Genomic DNA, 17,562 nt, shown 5'->3' on the forward strand with positions numbered 1-17,562 from the left:
GGCTTCAAACTAGAGTTGCAATGGGCTGCAGTAGCTAGAATCTGACCTCTGTTCTGAGAGGGTCAGCACAGAGTAATGCCACCCGAGGGACACAGATTAGAGTTTGCAGAGGTCCATGCTGGGCCTTGAGGGACACTGAGTGGGGTTCTGTTCCTAGAGACCAGGCGCCGACCCCAGGTCCTGGATGGCGTTAGAAGGGGGCTCTGGGATCTTAGATCTAGTCCCCTGTGTTTCACTGCCCTATGTGATTTGGAGCTGGTCACTTCTCCTTGATGTACTTTGTTGTTTCTAAAGACTGTAAATGCTTTGCATGAAGTACCATCTTCAGTTTTTACAGCATCTAGTACAATAAACCTTCTCTTAGGGAGGAGGGAGAATATCTCTGGGCAAAGTTATATGCAACATGACTATGCCTCGCCTAACAAAGAGGAGCCAGCTGCAAACTTCAGACCCAGTGCCAGTCTTTTCCCTAAGGTTGCTGGAGCATATAGACACATACTTCCTGGTTTCCTGGGCAGTCTCTGCAGTGGCGTTAAGTGGTGTGCAGTGAGTTTTGCATTGGCTAACAAAACGTTGTAAGTGGTAAGTGTATGCTGTCTTGGCAGGCATGCAGAAAAGGGTGGGGGCCTTCGTTTCTAGCTGAGCAGAAGAGGGGAAATGGAACTAAAAAGCCACTGTCACTTAAAATAGATCTCTTTCCTCCCCATCTCTTATTTATCTCATCCTTTCCTGTTTACAGCGTCATTTCCCACAGCTCCAATTCTGCTAACTTGGAGGTCAGGTCAGCCCAAGGTCTGCCCTGCTTCTGAACATCAAATCAGTGCAAGTGTGTCCATGTGATGCCACCCAGAAAATACGGGCTATTGGCCGCTGGCCCTTCCATTAGCTGTTTGCTGTCATGTCACAGCAAAGCAGTGGGACATCTTAGGTTTAATCTAAGACGGAATTTGGCATGGCTTTTGACTCTTTCTTCTGAACAAGTTCTTTGCCCTGCTTTGTCCTTTTGCTTCTGGCCCACTTATTCATTCACAGGCTGCTTGCACCCTGTTTTTTTGCCATGTGTTTAGCTGCCCACATGAGTACACTCAGCTGCGTACTCAGCGACCCACCTATCTAGATATTCATAGCGGCTGAATCACCCTTTGATGTACACTCATAGCCACACTTGTAGTTGGACTCCGATTCTCATGAGCTGTAAGAAGTTCTCTTTCAATCTGCCACCCCTATGTCCTCAAGGCAGGGGAAGTTCTTCCCTCCTGGAAGCCATAGAGGCTGTATCAGCCACCTATATACTCTGCGTTAACGGATATTCGGAGCCATATGAAAAAGACTGTAGTGCCTCCAGCCATGTGGAAAGAAATGGGGGATACTGTAACTTCATTTCTCTAGCCCACCTCTGATCTGAGGTCCCCTTTAGAAGGATCTGCATATTCCAGTGGCAGCAGGCAGAGGAGTACTGGTTGCATGCCTAACTCGGGTGCTTCCTTTCAGTGGGATGAAAGACTATCTCAGTGCCATTTCATGACCAAATTCCTAGTGCTCTTCCTTGGCCTGACCTCACAGACCATCACCCTAACATTTGGGGTAGCCAACATGAGAAATTGCGAGGCTGAGTCTTTGTCAGAGGCCATCTGTTCTGCACACGTGTGTAGGCCCACGCGCAGTCACGCTGGTGCTTCGACGTGCGCCTGTTGGATAAGGCATTCCCTGATCAGAAACATCTTTAAAATAATAAATCAATTTTCTGAACATCCCCTGTGACTACCTCATTCAGTATTTAGTGCTTTAGCTCCCTCCCCCTACCACTCCAATTTTTTTACCCACATTGGACCATTTAAGAATTAATGAAGGCCAGATGCATGTCCTGCAAAAGTAGGATCACTACATTTTGTAGTAGACTCTGGCTTGATGCCTTCTTGTCCTTCGTATCCTCAGTACAGCTAATAACAACCAGAGACAGCCCTCCTCAGACTGAGGTAGAGCCCACCTCAGTGGTGACGTCTCTGCGACCACAAAGGATTTCTTGGGGATCTGGAGTCTGACCAGCTTTCAGCTGCAGAGCCCCAGGATCTGGTTTCATCTCTCACCAGCGTTGGCAGGGATGAACTCTGCTTGACTGAGCTGTCCAACAGGGAGGCTAGGCCAGCACTGGATTTCTAAGGGGGAAGAAAGAAATTTGGTGTATTTGGTGCTTATAAAAATAAGGAATGGATTGCGCTAGTGGGAGCTGTTCATGTATTGAGATAACAGAAACGATGTGCTGTATACCCTCACTACTGCAGCATATTAGAATGTCTGCCATGAACTGCTAATTCTCAAGGCAAGGATGGGTCAAGGCAAGATGGTATATCCTTTTTCTAGTCTTGGATCTGGCAACGCTTTTGTGAGCGGGTGAGATGCTATTGCTGCACCAACTGCGCTTCCTTGCTGCAACAGAGCAGAGCTCATCTTCTGAAATGTCCCTTTTAGCCATCTCTGCTTGCTGTGGATCCAGTAGATTGTCTTGGACTGTTCTTTGGCCAGCTTCATGCAAACACATGGCATATGCTGGAGGATGTCTAGATTGACATGGATGTTGGCATGCATGTGTGTGCGGGGTAACAGAGACTTTGGCGAGATGCAAAACTGATCTTGTTGCTCCTTGCAGAGAGAGAGCCTGTAAACCAAGTTTACAGTTTTTTAAAACTCATTCTGGTTTGTGGAACAACACAAGTTTTTGCACGTGTTGACTGCTTTGCCCACAATGTTTTGACTGGAGGCTCGTGCTAGTCTGGAAGGTGGTAGGCATAGATAACACTGGCTAGGGTGAGGTGGGATGCTGCATGAGTTGACTTATCGTAGCTCTACTGTTAGCATTCAGAAATGGCTGGACCATGACCTTGTTATAAGTTGATAGCCCTAATGTGAGTTTGCAGTGATTTATGGGGAAGCCCTGTTGTTGCTTGTAACAATTCATGATGGATATTTCCATCACCCCTCGGTCTTAGGCATTCTGGCACTTGTGCAGCTTCCTAGCAGTTTTGTTAGTCGGTGGGATTTCTGCAAAAACCCCTCATCTGCAAATGAGCCCAAACTTCTTAGATATTCAGCACAGAACCTTCTCTCTTTCTCCCTTCTCTCTCCATCCCCTTCAAACATACCTGTGGGTAGAGGTAGTGTTATTGGAACAGCCTACTTGACTGCTAGAATATTTTCCACTCAGATCCATTGACTTCTATTTCATGTTTTCGTTGGATCAACACCTTTTGAGACCAGTTAAAGCTGCTTATATTTGAAAACTTGGAGACTGTGTGTCATCCTGCTATCTTTTCTTGATTTCACCTCTAGAAGGCAGTGATGATGTGTTTATATACAATCACCTAAATGAAGTGTATGTCTCCATTTCCCTCTTAGTGAGATTCCTTTACCAGTTAGCTTCTGTACACAGCTAAATGCATCCCATAGTAACACAGCATGATTTTAGAGTGTGTTTAAGGCAAAAAACTATAAAGGGGGTAGGAATCACCATCTTTCTAAGAGCTCTTTTCTAAGAGAGAAGAAGTTTTGCTGCTTTAATTATAGAAATACAGCAAGGCCTTTATTCCTTTTTTTTCCTAAACTTGTGATGGCCTAGCAAAAAGTAGAAAGCAAAAAGTACAAAGAGCTCCTGTGCAAGGCTGAGAGCTAATTTTCCTGACACTTCCTGCTAAACCCACTGTCGTCTTAGGACCTGGTGAAGATTGTTTGAAGCCTGCACTTCCTCCCTGACATGGTCTCTGGTTTGGTCACTGTAGATATTCATTTCCCAGGGGTCTGCCCTCCAGTCCTCCATCCCTCTATCCATCATGCACTGGCTGGGGAAGAAGCAACATAGGAGCACACAAGGGCTGGCTGACCAGTGGCAAGCTAGCAGGAAAGAAGCGCTGGATTCCTGATGCAGCTTTTCTCATTATGGCTATTTCTTGTGGTTTTTTTTTTTTTTCCTCTGTGAACCACTAATTTTTATGAGACCTCTAGGGCTAAAGAACAATTGACAGATAGATAGGATTACATCCTCTGCTCTGTGGTAAGAAGCCATTTCATTTGCCCAGAGAGTGAGTCCTTGTAGGAAGAGAAAAATAGCTACCTTAGCTGGGGTAAGAAAAAGAAGATAAAACCAGATCCAGAGAGGTGGGAATTATCATCTTATACTTACTGAATATTGCCATCGCTTGTTGAATATCCTCATAAAACTTACAATGTTTGTGGATTTTATTTGAGTCTTGGCTCCTGGAATCAAGAGGCTGAATGAGATTCTCAGCTTTTTGATTAGTTTTATTTTTTTTTAAACTAGCATTTTTAGCTCTCTTGATCCTGGAGGAAGACAACATCCCTTGAAAATTTGAAGCCTAGAATGTCCAAATGAGAAAACAGATGAAAAAACCTCCAAATACTTTTGGGTTGGTTAAGTCTTATTATTTTTATGCCTATATCATTCTGTTTTAGGGCCACACACAACACTTCTGAATATTTAAAGTTGGCAGCACTTGTGCTTTTTCTCTGAAGTACCTGTATGTTAGTGGGTATGGTGAGTGTGGGTTTGTGAGGGTAATATTGCAAGTAGCATCTTTAAGGCTTGCAGACTTTTTGTGCAAGGCGATACACAGTCCCTGCCTTGTAGTGTTCATGAACTAGTCACAGTAGACAAAGGAGTCTAAAGCACTGTTTTTCTCCTTTCTGCGTTTCAGTTATCTATCTCTAAGGAGGGAGTAAGTGAATCACCCGTGAAGTCTAGGAGAGAGGTAGGAATTTAAATCCATGTGGCCCACCTACAAAATAATGCCATGTCTGTGGGAGAAGCAGGGAGGTCCTTAACAAGGCAACGGTACCTCGTAATGATTTGAGACAGGAAATGCAGACAGCTGTTGCACAGGGTAGAGCAAGAGTGAGAACAGCTCCTACAAACAGAGAAAAACAGGGGCTACTCGAAGCCAATCACAGACACTCCTCCTGACCACGGTCGTTGCTGTTGTTGTTTCTGCTCTTAAAACAATATGCAAGGAACCATCCAATATCCCAGAGCTTTTGTTTATCTAGATTTTTATGAGGAAAAAAAGTTAGAGGAGAAAAAGAAATAAGAGGGGAAACACAAGCGTTCCTTCCAACCAGAAAGTCATGAGTTTTGATTCAGTCTAATTACACAAGTGATATTTTTATAACCTCTGTGAAGTATCCTTACTTTCTTGGTGTGTCTCCATTGTTTATGTGAGAGCAGTCAGGTAGCCAAGGCAAAGTAACGTTGCAAGAAAAATTCCCTTGGCCTTGGAATATGCTGCACTCTCTTTTTGGCTTCATAAACAAGACTGTTTTCCTGATTTCAGATCTCTCAGGTTCTTTTATTGCCTCTTCCTCTAAACCAGAGTTCCTCATATTCTGCCCAGCCCTGGGCCATGTTGGCAGCTTCATAGCATCCTTTAAACGTGCAAAGAGTAATACATAATGGGGCTAGGTCTCCAATAAATTAAATCTCCATCGCTCCCCTTTGTCCCTGTCTGTCCTCAGTGCAGAAACGTAGCTTGTATGGGCCTCTCTACTGGCTGGTAAGGACAGCTCCTGCCCAGCCTTGGTTTTCCCCACAATGTGCATGTGGACCCCCTCCACGCACATGCAGTCCCTCTGTGCACGTGGTCAGGCTGTCTAGCAGGCTGCAGGGTAGAGGGGAGGTGTGAGGGAGAATGAAAGCCAAACACAGTGCTCTCCTGTGACAAATCTTCCTGAGCAGCATGGATGAAGTCAAAAGGTGGGAGCCCAACTTCTGCTTTCTCCCTCCCAAGCATGTGTTGTTTGCTTGGATGTGTGCCCTCTTCGCAGATTGCCCTTGTATTAACAATGAGCTCAGCCATCAGCTGCATGCCCTTGCCCCTTTCAGAGAGCGTTTGCACTCCTTTAAAAAGTGAGTTTTCCGAAGACAGTTGTCCATGCCCAGAATGAGTATTTTGAGATCCAGAACCAGTCAGGTCTGAGGAATGGCACAATGAGAGCCTAGAAAAGGCACCATGAGCAGAAAGGAACTGAAGAAGCTGCAGCTTTGGCTCATAAATAGATGGGATGGAGTAAGCTGGACAGTGCTGCTGAGTTGTCTTGTACTCTGAGTAGGGGAAACATGCTTGATTTACTTTGAAGGTTCTTGACTGCTAATGGTTTTCACACTGCTTACCAAGAGCTGCAGAGGTACTGGCTGTGGCTGTCTTAGCTCTTTGATGGTGATTTTTACATTCTCAGGGGGGCAGGTGAATTTGTGATGTGGGGGTCCAGCAGGCAGGAGCTGGATTTGGTCATCCAAGGGCAGTGTTGCTCTGCAGCAATGCTGAGAGGGTTTTAGACACTTAGTAGTGGGGTGCTGGGGGTCCAGATGTCCATCCCTTCAGGTAGCCAGCATTGCTCCCACAGACAGCCTACTGCTAGCATGTCAATGGAGATGTTTATTGGTGCAGTGGCTGATACCCAAAGATAGGCAAAAGCTTGAACTTTGTAGAGAAGGTCCCTGTGAACATTTTTGAGTTGCTTCTTATTTGAGATGAGCAATATCCTCGTTCACGTGGCAGCAGGATGAGTCTCTTCTAGAAAAACTGCCATCAGGAGGTGGGAGAGGAGAGCATCTGCTTCAGGGTTTCTGTGCTGTTATGTGTCCATGTCCCCTTTACTCATATGTGCTGAAACATGGAAATTTTTGTGGCGAGACAAGTGTATGGTGTATCTTCTATGAAGAGTAGTGTTGATGTCTAGGAAGAAGGCATCCAATTCATTGGCCAAGTATACGGTATTAGAAAGGGAAAGCCCTCCTTAGCTTCAGCTGGCAGTCACAGCATTCTGTAGTCTAAAGCAACTGATAGCTCCTGCTCAGTCTTATGTGAGCATCTGTAGTTCTCAGTCTGGTTGCAGACTGGCCTCCCTGAAATTTTCATAGTTGATGGCTGGGCTTCATTCGTCTCTCCTTATGCTCTGATTAATCTAAAGTGCTAATCCTTTTGCATTTATATCCTGCTATGCTGATTCTCAGCCAAAATCCTGAAACAGTGAGTTCTGCAGTTTAACCAAGCCAGTTCTTGAGGTTCACACCCATTGCTTGGATGCTTTCCCAAACTTGTGCCGCTAGCCCCTTGAGTACACTGCCTCCCCTAGGACAACAGAGCGTAACCTGGGCTCTTGGCCCTAATACCACCTGCAGTATGATATTGTGAGGGCAGTGTCCCCTTTCTGCTTCTCCATCTACCTTTGCCTTTGCAGACTGCAAAGCTTTTAAAGAAGTCTTCAAAAAATGGCCATGGCTTTGGTTGTTCAGTTACTCATGTAATGCTAGTAATAACTGCAGATGCTGGTAGCCTCTCACTTGTTAACTCTTGAGAGATGGCCTTTTGTGTTTACAGCAAAAATGTCACTCAGAGGTGTATCAGTCCTTGTTTAATTGCTTCCTCAAGTATTTAAGCACCATGACCACTTTGATTCTGTGCTCTTTGGACCTTCCTGTTGAGGCAGCCACAGTGCTGCTGAGAGATTTGGAGAGTCCAAAGGTAAACTGGACTCCTTCTGTGCATGGATCTGAACCATGCACAGACCCATGGGTCTGCTCTGAATTGCAGTGCTGCACATTAATTCTACAGCAAGCCTCTCTGTCCCTTCCATCCTGTAAGAAATAAAATTGAACTCTCAGCAGGTGAGTGATTAGCACTGGTCTCTCACAAGGAGGCTTTCAGCTCTGGTCTAAGACTTGTGAGCTCGTCTCCGCATCTACTGATGATATTCCATGTGTTTATGATGGTCTGTCATCCATACATTGCATGTTTGGAACAAGCGGTACTAAGTGGTGGTGGTTTGGATGATGTGGAAATAAGTGGATGTTCTGTAAGTATAAGTTAGTCAGGGGCCTGCCTGAGGGATGACCTAAAGTTTTTAGCGAATCCATGGTGACCAGTGAAGGACGGGCTCAAGAAAGAAAGAAGGATGAAGAGGAAGGGAGAAAATAAATGGGTAAAGCTTCAGAAATGGCACTTGGATTCTTGGGTTTGGGTGTGAAATGACAGCATGTGTGAAGGAAGGCAAGGGCTCAGTCAGAGATATGGGAGAAAGAGGCTTGCTCACCTGGAAGGAGGAGTGCTCACCTTGAGGAGTCCAGGAATAGGCAGATCTGATTCAAGACAGGCCGTGGTAGGAAGAGATGGAAAGATGGTATGAGTCAGGGATTGAGGAGAGCCAAATTCAGCACTGCTTTTAAACAGAGGAAACTCCACTGACATCTTATAGCTTCGGGCAAGTACCAGCAAAAACATCTGGGCTAGATCTTGAGCAGCATAAATCTGCTTGGGGGCTATTGACTTCAGCAGTACCACACCGATTTACGCATGTGAAAGCCCTTTGTTTGTTTTCCTGCCTTCAGTCCTGGATGTTTTTGGGGTCCTACGGAGGTCTCCAGCTGAATTTGTGGGAGTCAAGGCAGAAGGTTTCCTGGTAAATGAGAAAAACACTATCCTTCCATCCCGCTTCATCTGCCTGGGATTTCCGACTAAAAGGCACTGACTAATTCCATCTGGCAGGCTGACCACACTTCAAAGACTGCAAATCCTCCGACTTTTAACTTACAAACAAAACCATGCATAAAAAAATGAGAGAGAGAGGGGGGGAAAAAGCTCTCCCTAGGGACAATCTCTGCAAAATCCAAAACAAGGTCTCACCGCCTGCCCTGGTACTTCGGCTGACGCCAATGTTTTTCTGTCCCTTTTAAAACTAAACTAGAGTGTTCCCAACTCTTCGGTTCAGCACCTCCAGCTCCCTTATTCCCCTCTGTGAGTGGGGCAGGGGGAGGAGGCTGGAAGGAAAGGGCCAGAGCAGAGGAGGAAAGAAATGACTGGTATTGATCCACTAGGGCTGGCCAGACTACAAGAAATTCCGGTTCATGAAAAATGTTGCGGTTTAGAACATTTGTTTTTGTTCCACGGTGGGATGAAACCAAGACTTTCTGCAAGGGGAGGGAGGAGGAGAAGAAGAAAAATGACTCTTTAAAATTCTTTTTTTTTTTTTAATTGAAGAGGGACAGCCTCCCTGTGGTATGGGTGCCCACACCACAGGGCTGGGGAGTCAGGCCCTTCTATCAGCCTGTCACACTGAGGCTATTCTCCCCTAGTAGGAGAAGAGCAATGCAGAGATTGGGCTGCAGCCCCCCATGGGGATGAGGAGAGACATGGTTTTGGATTCTTACTCCCTCGTGATGATAGCATCAGGGACAGCAGGTGACAGAAAGATGAAGCAGATTCACCACTGAGTCTTCCTAGATGCTTTTCACCTCCTCCTGCCTCCAGCTCATCATACCCATAGGGCAGAGTCTAGGAACTCTTTGGGACTGCGATCTGTCCCTGTGATGCTCATGACAGCTTGGCAGCAAAACTCATTCAGTGCCTCATTAGTGCATGACAGCTGTGCCATTGCTGAGCTTTTTTGCCTGCTAAGCTGGGCAACAGGTTCCCCAGCATGGGTATGAGGGGCCACATCCACAGCTGCTGGGAGGTGAAGAGGGTCCCCTGATTTCAGCAATGTGAAATAGGGAGGCTCTGAGCCAGAAATTGTACAAAGGGGAGTTTGGAGTGGTTACAGAAAATGATCTTAAAGATGTTGCTTTTCCCTTAAAAAAAGGAAAAAAAAAGAATGTATTGGCTTTTCCCACAGCATGCTGGTCTTGGGTAATGGGAATTCCTTGCATGGGAGTGTAGTAGGAGGTGAAAACCAGGGCTCAGCTGTGACTGGAAGGCTTGAAGATGTCAAATACTGGGGCATAGGCATAGCACATTTCTACAGCACAGTGAAGGGAGATCTGGAGTTGCCTTTGGATGAGTAAACAGTGTCTTCTGCTGCGAGGTGATGCTGATCTTTGGGAAGATCCTTGGTGGTGGCTGTATCTTGCAGTTTGAGCAGGATAGTAATGAACTAGCCCTTTTGTGTCTGTCTCAAAGTCAGTGAACGGATCCATCAGTGAAGCTGGGAATGGGATGTGGGAGTCCTGCCTCACCATCTCCTAACCCAGCCCCTTGGCAGCTCCACTTTGGCCTTGCGCTCAGGCTGCTGAAGTGGGCTGGCAACGGTGTCATCTGGAGGTATCCTCTCACTCTGCCTGCAAGTTGCCACTCAACTCCAAAATCGCGTCCTGTGTGTTTGCATATGCAGCCCGGACACAGCCTGGCTGGCCCGTCCCAGTGTCTGTGGAATCCAGGAGCCTGAGCCCCCCACCCCCACCCCAAAACCAGCCTGGGCCCTATCGCTGGCTGACGTCACGGCGATGGCAAGTCATCGAGTGCTCTCAGCCATGAGCCCCTGGGAGCTGCCTTGTCTGTTTTCCAGGAGGTAAAAATCCTTTCTGGACGTCAGCAAGCAAACTATGCGGGGGAAAAGGAGGGAAGAAAAGAGTATCTGCCATGACTCAAAGGGCTTCTCCAGGGGGCTGTGGGATTGCAGGGAGGGGGGGATGAGGTGGAAGAGTGTGGGTACTACAGGCAGGCCTATGTACCACTAAGCCACAGGCATGAGGTTTTGGAGCTCGCAGGCCTAGGAGTACAATGGGACCTTCATCAGCTCTTTCCAAGGCAGGAGGGCTTGCAATAAAACCTGAAGTGTCTGGTATTTTAATTGTCAAAGGCCACCTCTTCCAAGGTGAATGCTTCGGAGCAGCCAAAGAGGGTAGAGCCTAGGCTGCTACGGGAAGGCTGCTGACACAACAGGTTTGTTGCTCTAAAAGGGTTTTCTTGGTAATGGCTATATCCAAAGCTTTTTCGCTATGCATAAGTGTGCCATGTCAGTGGGTCCTCCTCTTTCTACCCCTTTTGCCCAACATAGCACTCAGGACCCTCAGCCACAAGCCAGTTGCTCTGATGCTGTTACTGTGAGGCGGAAGTGTCTCAAATCCACTGTGAGCCAGAAACTTTGACTTTTGCTTTGATGATGTTGAGTGTCTTGTTATAGAGCGCTTCCTAGCGAAAGGGACCGATTATGGCCAGCACTGTTGGGCTAAGGAGGGTGAGAGCTGAGTTTTGGCTGCAAGAGCAGCTCGTAGGCAGCTGCTCTTGAAGGTCAGGGCTGTCTCCACTTGACGAGGCACGTGTAAAGCAATATTTTGTAGCATGGGAGCATCCAGAAGAGCCCAGCATGTTGTCGGCTTCCCAGGTTGCATATAGCTTATTCTCTTGTTTCAGTACTGGTAATAAGAGTTGGATAATGGCTGTTCCCAGCAGCTATCTCCAGTGGCTCTTCCTAGCTGAAGACATGGGTGGGACTCAGATGCCACAGCTTGGTGTTTTACTGTTGTATCCCTGGTGCCAGCCCCATGCGAAAAATGGCACCAAAGTGGGCTCTTTCTTGCTTGTTATCTTTCTTGCACTTGACTTTATTAGCAGGTTTCCCTTGTCTTCACTCGTCCTATCCCTGTGTTGCATATGAGCCAAAGTGCTGCAAAACTTGAGAGTCCAGCGGAGGGCTACAAAGACGATGAGGGGACTGGAGCATGTCTCCTCTGCAGAAAGGCTGCGAGAGCTGGGCCTGTTCAGCCTGGAGAAGAGGAGACTGAGAGGCGATCTCATCAATGTGTACAAGTATCTGAAGGGGGGGTGTCGAGAGGATGAGGCCCGTCTCTTCTCTGTGGTGCCCAGTGACAGGACAAGAGGCAACGGGCACAAACTGAAGCACAGGAAGTTCCATCTGAACATGAGGAAAAACTTCTTTCTTGTGAGGGTGACAGAGCACTGGCACAGGTTGCCCAGAGAGGTGGTGGAGTCTCCTTCCCTGGAGGTACTCAAAACCCGCCTGGACACGATCCTGGGCAATGTGCTCTAGAGGACCTTGCTTGAGCAGGGGGGGGTTGGGCTAGATGATCTCCAGAGGTCCCTTCCAACCTAAACCATTCTGTGATTCTGTGAAAACAGTGGCAAAGCAGTGTGTCTGGCAAACCCATCACCACTAAAGCATCTGAAATTAAGGCTGGAAATCTCTCCATATCCAGTGAAGCTAAAGGCAGGGATGTGACTGCAACACTGCATTTCATTACTTATTGTCACTGAAGGCATGTGTTCGATGTTATATTGGCTTAGCTCAGAAGGGGGTAGAGGAACATTGTTTCCTTGGTCTTGCTATCTTTTATTTTTGTACAAGAAACAGCTCACTCTTCTTCCTGTGCCCAAGGACACAGATGCTCTCTGCTTCTCTGCAGGCTACGCTGGAAAGAGTTGCTGTGATCTGTTTTAAATACTTGACAGTCCCCTCATTATTTATCAGAAAGCCTGCCTGGTAAATCAGCATAGTCTGGAGCCTGCAGAATGTTACTGTGAGTGATACGTATCTGTATATTCTATAGCACTGGAAGATTTGTTGAATCTTGTGAAGTTCTTGGCTTCAGAAAGCCGCTTTTCAGGCACATTTTTTCCTTGTAACTGAATTCCAAGTTCATTAGTGACTTCCCCTCCTCCTTCCGTCTACACCCTCAAAAGGGACAATCATTTTAAAACAAGGAAATGCAACCCTGTCCACATCAGATTCTCCTCTCTAAGAAGAAACAGAGGTGATACACTGTGGACTGAAGAACAGTTCGAACTTACGGCAAGGTAGAGTGGCCTCTTTGGATCCTCTCTGAGGTGTAGAGGGGCCTAGTACCTATTGGGAAGTTGTTCAACATTTCCTAGCATAAGACCGTGTATTCAATTGCTTATGGCTTTGCCAGTCTGTAATTCCTCTCACTGAAATTTTTGGTGCCATGCATGTGACTGAAGCTGGATTTTTCTTGGGATGGTTTCAGCTGAAATGGTTCAGCCATTTCCAAGAATGAGATTAGGAGAAAACACCATTTTTTTCCCTCCCATGTTTGAAAAAAAGACAAAAAGCAAGAAAAAAAAATGTGTGTCATTTCAGTGAGGCACTCCCATGATTTTCTTCTTCTGAGTGAAAAGCCGAGATTTGGCTGAGGAACCACAGGGAGCTGGAGTTCACCTTATTTAACGCTGGCTGTTTGTTAGGTATTGGTTCCAAGTGATTTGTCTGAGTTCCCTCTGTCCTCTCCCTGGAGAAAGATGGGTGTGTTCAGTCAGCCCATCCAAAAGTAGGTATCCAATAGAAGGGAGATGGATTGCACCCGGGAGGTTGATGATGGAAGCAGTTTAGACAACTTGTTTAAAGTAGACGCCTCTTCTGTAGACAGATGAGTTCAACCCTCTGAGGTTGAAGGAGAGCCTGCTGCTGTTCCTGTGAAAAAAAGCATTCTATGTTGCAGGAAAAAAAAAAAAAGAAGATATCTCAGTTTGCTTACGGTAGTGAGAGTCTGGTAAATTCTCTGATGGATGCATTGGAACTGTGCGTCTTTGTAGTGCTTATCCCAAAAGCAACTGGGTGTATTTTATCCATGAACCTTCCTAATGACTCTCATGGGTACTATGGTGTGGGGTGCTAGAAAGGAGGTGAAAAGACTGTCCTCCTTTCCTCAGTGGTGTCAGTTCTGCTGGTGTCTAGGCGGCAAGGGTGAGATATGCAACCAGACTTCAAATGCAGAGGGCCTGAGAGCTGGACTTGGTGCAGAAGGCAGCAAAGGGAATAAATAGAGACAAGAAGTCTGGCATGGGGGACAAGACGAAGGTGGGGCCTGGCGGCAGGTCTGGAAACTGAAATGCTGAAGGCTGGTAGGAAAGAGGAGGCTGATACCTGGAAAGGGACTGGAATGATGGGAAGACAAAACTGAAATGTGGAAATAGGGAGTGTGTATGTGAGAAGGGTAAGCAGGTGGGATGATTGATGGGGCAAGCAGCATTGTGGGCGTAGATTCAAAATTTGAGAAAGGCAGCAAAGACCAGGAGGAAGGGGATCTCAGTTAAGGAGGCAGCAGCACAGAAAGAGGCAGAACAAGGACAGGCTGTGGGAGACAGAGGCAGAAAAGTTCAGGCTTGGATGGAGACCAGGGCAGAATGATCTGGGATGTCCTGTGGAAAAAACTGGCTGTGTCACAACAACCATGTTCAGGGCAACCAGTTACTGCTGTGTGAATAACCTGGATTCTGGCACATATTAGACTTTTAGCTCTTGGCATATAACATCCTTTGTGGGTGTAATACTGTATAGACTGAATGTATTTTTTCAAGTGGATTTTTCTCTCTGCTCTATTTCTTATGCTAACCTTTCCTTGGTGTTTTTCTCTACTGCTTTTTCCAGCCTTTCATCTGCAAACTTTGGGCCCAAGAAGGTTTATGCTGAACTCAGACATATGCTGTTCAGGTGTTTGAAATACTGAGTGAAATGTGTTCATCTGTCATTAGTTAGAGTAAAGACACGTAAGAAAATGGTTTCTAGAAAAAATACGTGTAAAATTCTGAGGAACAGCCTGTCATCTGCTTACCAGCATATAGTCATTCCCTTCTGGCTGTCAGCCACCACGTTGAGTATCTGCATTGTGCCTGGGTCTTTGTCTAAATGATAGTCCAGGAAAGAGTTAAAATCAGGGAGCATCAGCAGCAGAAGATCTAGCCTCGATCTTCTAGTTCAGGGATCTGTTAGCAAGACCAAGAGTAGTCAGTTATAATGTTGAAGGTACAGCTTGACTTTAAACACCTGCTTAAATACTTCTGTACTTTCAGATGCTGGGAAAAAGTCTTTCCTCCACAGCAGGAATTCCTGGGTGGAATTCTGTAATTTAGGCACTTTGCAAGCGGTTAAATTAAATGGACCTTGTGGTTCTTCTGTCCTTGAAAGTCTATAACTTGATCTTGGTCTTTGTCTTATGCTGCATTTCAAACCTAGGCCTATTTTGCATGTACTTCTTGGACAATATTGCCTTTCTGCGCACCCTCTGTTCCATGACCCTCTGGCAGAATACCTTGCCCCCATTATTCATACTGACACTGTTTCTAACATACAGCGCTAACCTGTGGGAAAAGGAGCTATATGCAGGCACGTGCACATGTGCACACACACACTTTTCATGTGTTTTCCATATTCTGTATGCATGGATATATTTATACAAGCTCATCTGCACACACACATACATTTTTTGAATATTTGTTTCATATCCTACTGGATGAAAACCTGAGAATGGAAAATGTGTTGAAAAGCATAATGGAGCTTTTCAGAGCTTTTTATTTGGAGCTTCAGCTTGCAACTGCTTTCCAGTGGAAAGGGAAAGGGAAAGAAGAGGAGAGGGGAGGAGAGGAAAAAAGAGGAAAGGAGGGGAGAGGAGAAAAAGAAAGAAATAAAAGAAAAGAGAAAGGGAGGTATAGACAGCAATGCAGCCAGAGTTTTTTATACCTTAAAATCTGAGAGGTCCAAAAGTTCTTGACCTGCGTCCCTTGTTTCAGAAGCATAGTACAATAACACACCGTGGTTTCTTTAAAACATTGCAATTTGACTTGAATTTTATGTTTAAGAGAAAAGTTTCGCAATGATGCTTAGAAGGGACAGCTAAAAGATTTCGCTCTTCCCCTTTACTATCTCCCTCCCCCCCAGCCTTTTGGCATGCCTGGAATCAAAGTCACTCACTTCTGAAATACTGTAACATTACTGTTTTGATGCAGTTAGGCTTGAATTAAAGCGTCATCAGTTAAAAAAAAAAAAACTCAAATCCACTGAGACAGGATACTAGTATTTATGATAAAGTGGGTTTATAGACTGAATGGTTTGACATCTCATATGCAGATTGATGGAAGTATATGCTGCAGAGTGGCCTGCAAGGGGGAAGTCATCACGTGGTGTTATGACTCATTCAGATGGATTTTGATTTCTTTTTGATTTTTCTTTCTTCTCATTTTGTTTTGAAGGGGCAGTGTCAAGTGTTCCGGTGCAGGTTGTGGTGCACTAATGGAATAAACAGTATTGTGGACATGTTGGCAAACTGTCAGTTTGTCTTGGCTCTGTTGGTCTCCAAAGAATTATATTATTGGTTATTTATGAGTATTCGGACGACCTTTGGGCAGTGGGGAAAATGTTTATGAATCTGAAAGGCTTTGCAAACTTTAGCACAAAAGCTTGTTTTGTCCAAAAAAATGTGAACTGCAAGTGACTTCTTCATTATTCATCCTTGCTTATTCTCTTGCTTTAAAAGCCTTTGGTCATCCAGTCGAGGTGCAGAATCAAACCGTGTGGTGTAGATGAGCAGTCACACACTGTGAACAGCAAAAAGTGAAAATTAAAGCTGAAAGCATGTGAGTAACTCCTAGAGAGCAGCTGGTTTTGTTCAGTGGGCTAGTGAAGGCTGAGCTATTCAGAGAAGTCGAAGGGAGTTAGGTACTGCTGACCCGTTGCGTTTGTGGACTTCCTCACCCCCAAGGGTATACTTTTGGAAGTGGAAGATTCACTTGGGAAGAATAAGGATCAGTTTGTGAACGATTTGTAAGTGGAAGAAGAAAAACAAGCCAGCGGCTGAATTTCCAATCAGTCTTACTGATAATGAATAACTTCTGCAGTTCTGCTTTTTGAAACAAACTTTGGGCTGTCCATTTCTTTGCATGTTATTTCAGGAAATTGAAAATACATAGGGGAAAAAACCGCTCATTCTGTTTTGGTTGAAAATCATAAAATTTATTTTTCTTCTATCTTTATTTTTTTCAGTGCTTTCTACATTTCTGTTACTAATGTCTCAGCATGATTTGAGTGTTGCAGGGTTAGCATTTGCAGCCAGAAAAAGGACTGGCCGGAACTGATTGGTGCACCCTACCTGCAAAAAGGCTGTCTCTTGTTTACCTGCTGTCGTAATGTTCAGTTGTGGTCCTTTGCCCGTTCTAGGCAAAGCCTAGAGAATGCCACACTGGGCATTTGTAATGTTTTGTGTGTCACTCCTCCAGTGAAAGCCAAGGAGTGCTGGCTATTTAACTTCCTTGCACCTGGGTTCAGCTCCCAGAATAAATCAGAGCAGCCAAAAGTGTATTATAAATTACTCCTGGTCCCCAGTCACTCCTGGTGAGTCAGGCAAGGATCAAAGGGAAATACAAACAGTCCAGCCACAGCTTCTTTACTTTTCTGTGGCTGATAGTAAGTTTAGATATCACTGCAGTGGCTCTGTGCCGTTTTGGATCCTTTTCCTTGGGAGGATCATCCACCTGTGGTGTACAACCGCATCTCCTGGCTGCTTCGGACTGTCAGTGTCTTGTTACAATACTCTGCATCTAAATTTCTGAAGATGGACTGCAGAGTTCAAGCAATGCTAATCCTGTTTAAGGCACCCTTGGGTCCTGTTTGTGGCCTACAGTATTTAACAGTGTTTCCTAGGACAGAATGGATTTTATACTGGTTATGCCAGAGTAAGTCCAGACAAATCTGCTCCCCTTGCGGAGCTGTTTGGTAGGACAGTAATAGGAGCAAGAGCAGATTCTGGCCAGATGGCTCCATTTATCGGGGATGCAATTGCAACGTTACTGGCAATTCGGCCCTCTGCATGCTTGGGTAGTAAGAGGGTGCAGTGTACGTGTTCTTGACATGCATGATGTAGCTTGATTGGCAGTAGCTTGAAGTATGAGAGGGAGAAATACACAGTATTTGGATGAATCTTTGTTATCCTGATATATGGATGTAAATACATACAAAGATGCTTCAGTTTCTCTC

At 45.6% G+C, this 17,562-nt stretch overlaps 1 protein-coding gene across 5 annotated transcripts in view; it reads left to right on the forward strand.

Moving 5' to 3' along the window:
- The window catches only part of LOC104143746 (uncharacterized), a 187,780-nt gene that overhangs the window by 25,559 nt on the left and 144,659 nt on the right, over positions 1-17,562 (forward strand). Inside the window, exon 1 of one of the 5 annotated variants that reach the window (XR_011141313.1) lies at positions 4,707-4,760. The exons of the other annotated variants lie outside the window; for them this stretch is intronic. The gene's annotated coding sequence lies outside the window, so the exon portion shown is untranslated. Of the gene's footprint in view, positions 1-4,706; positions 4,761-17,562 lie in introns of those variants that run through there. 5 annotated transcript variants of the gene reach the window in all.

The sequence above is a fragment of the Struthio camelus genome, chromosome 5, assembly GCF_040807025.1.
Source record: "Struthio camelus isolate bStrCam1 chromosome 5, bStrCam1.hap1, whole genome shotgun sequence".
NCBI lineage: Eukaryota > Metazoa > Chordata > Aves > Struthioniformes > Struthionidae > Struthio > Struthio camelus.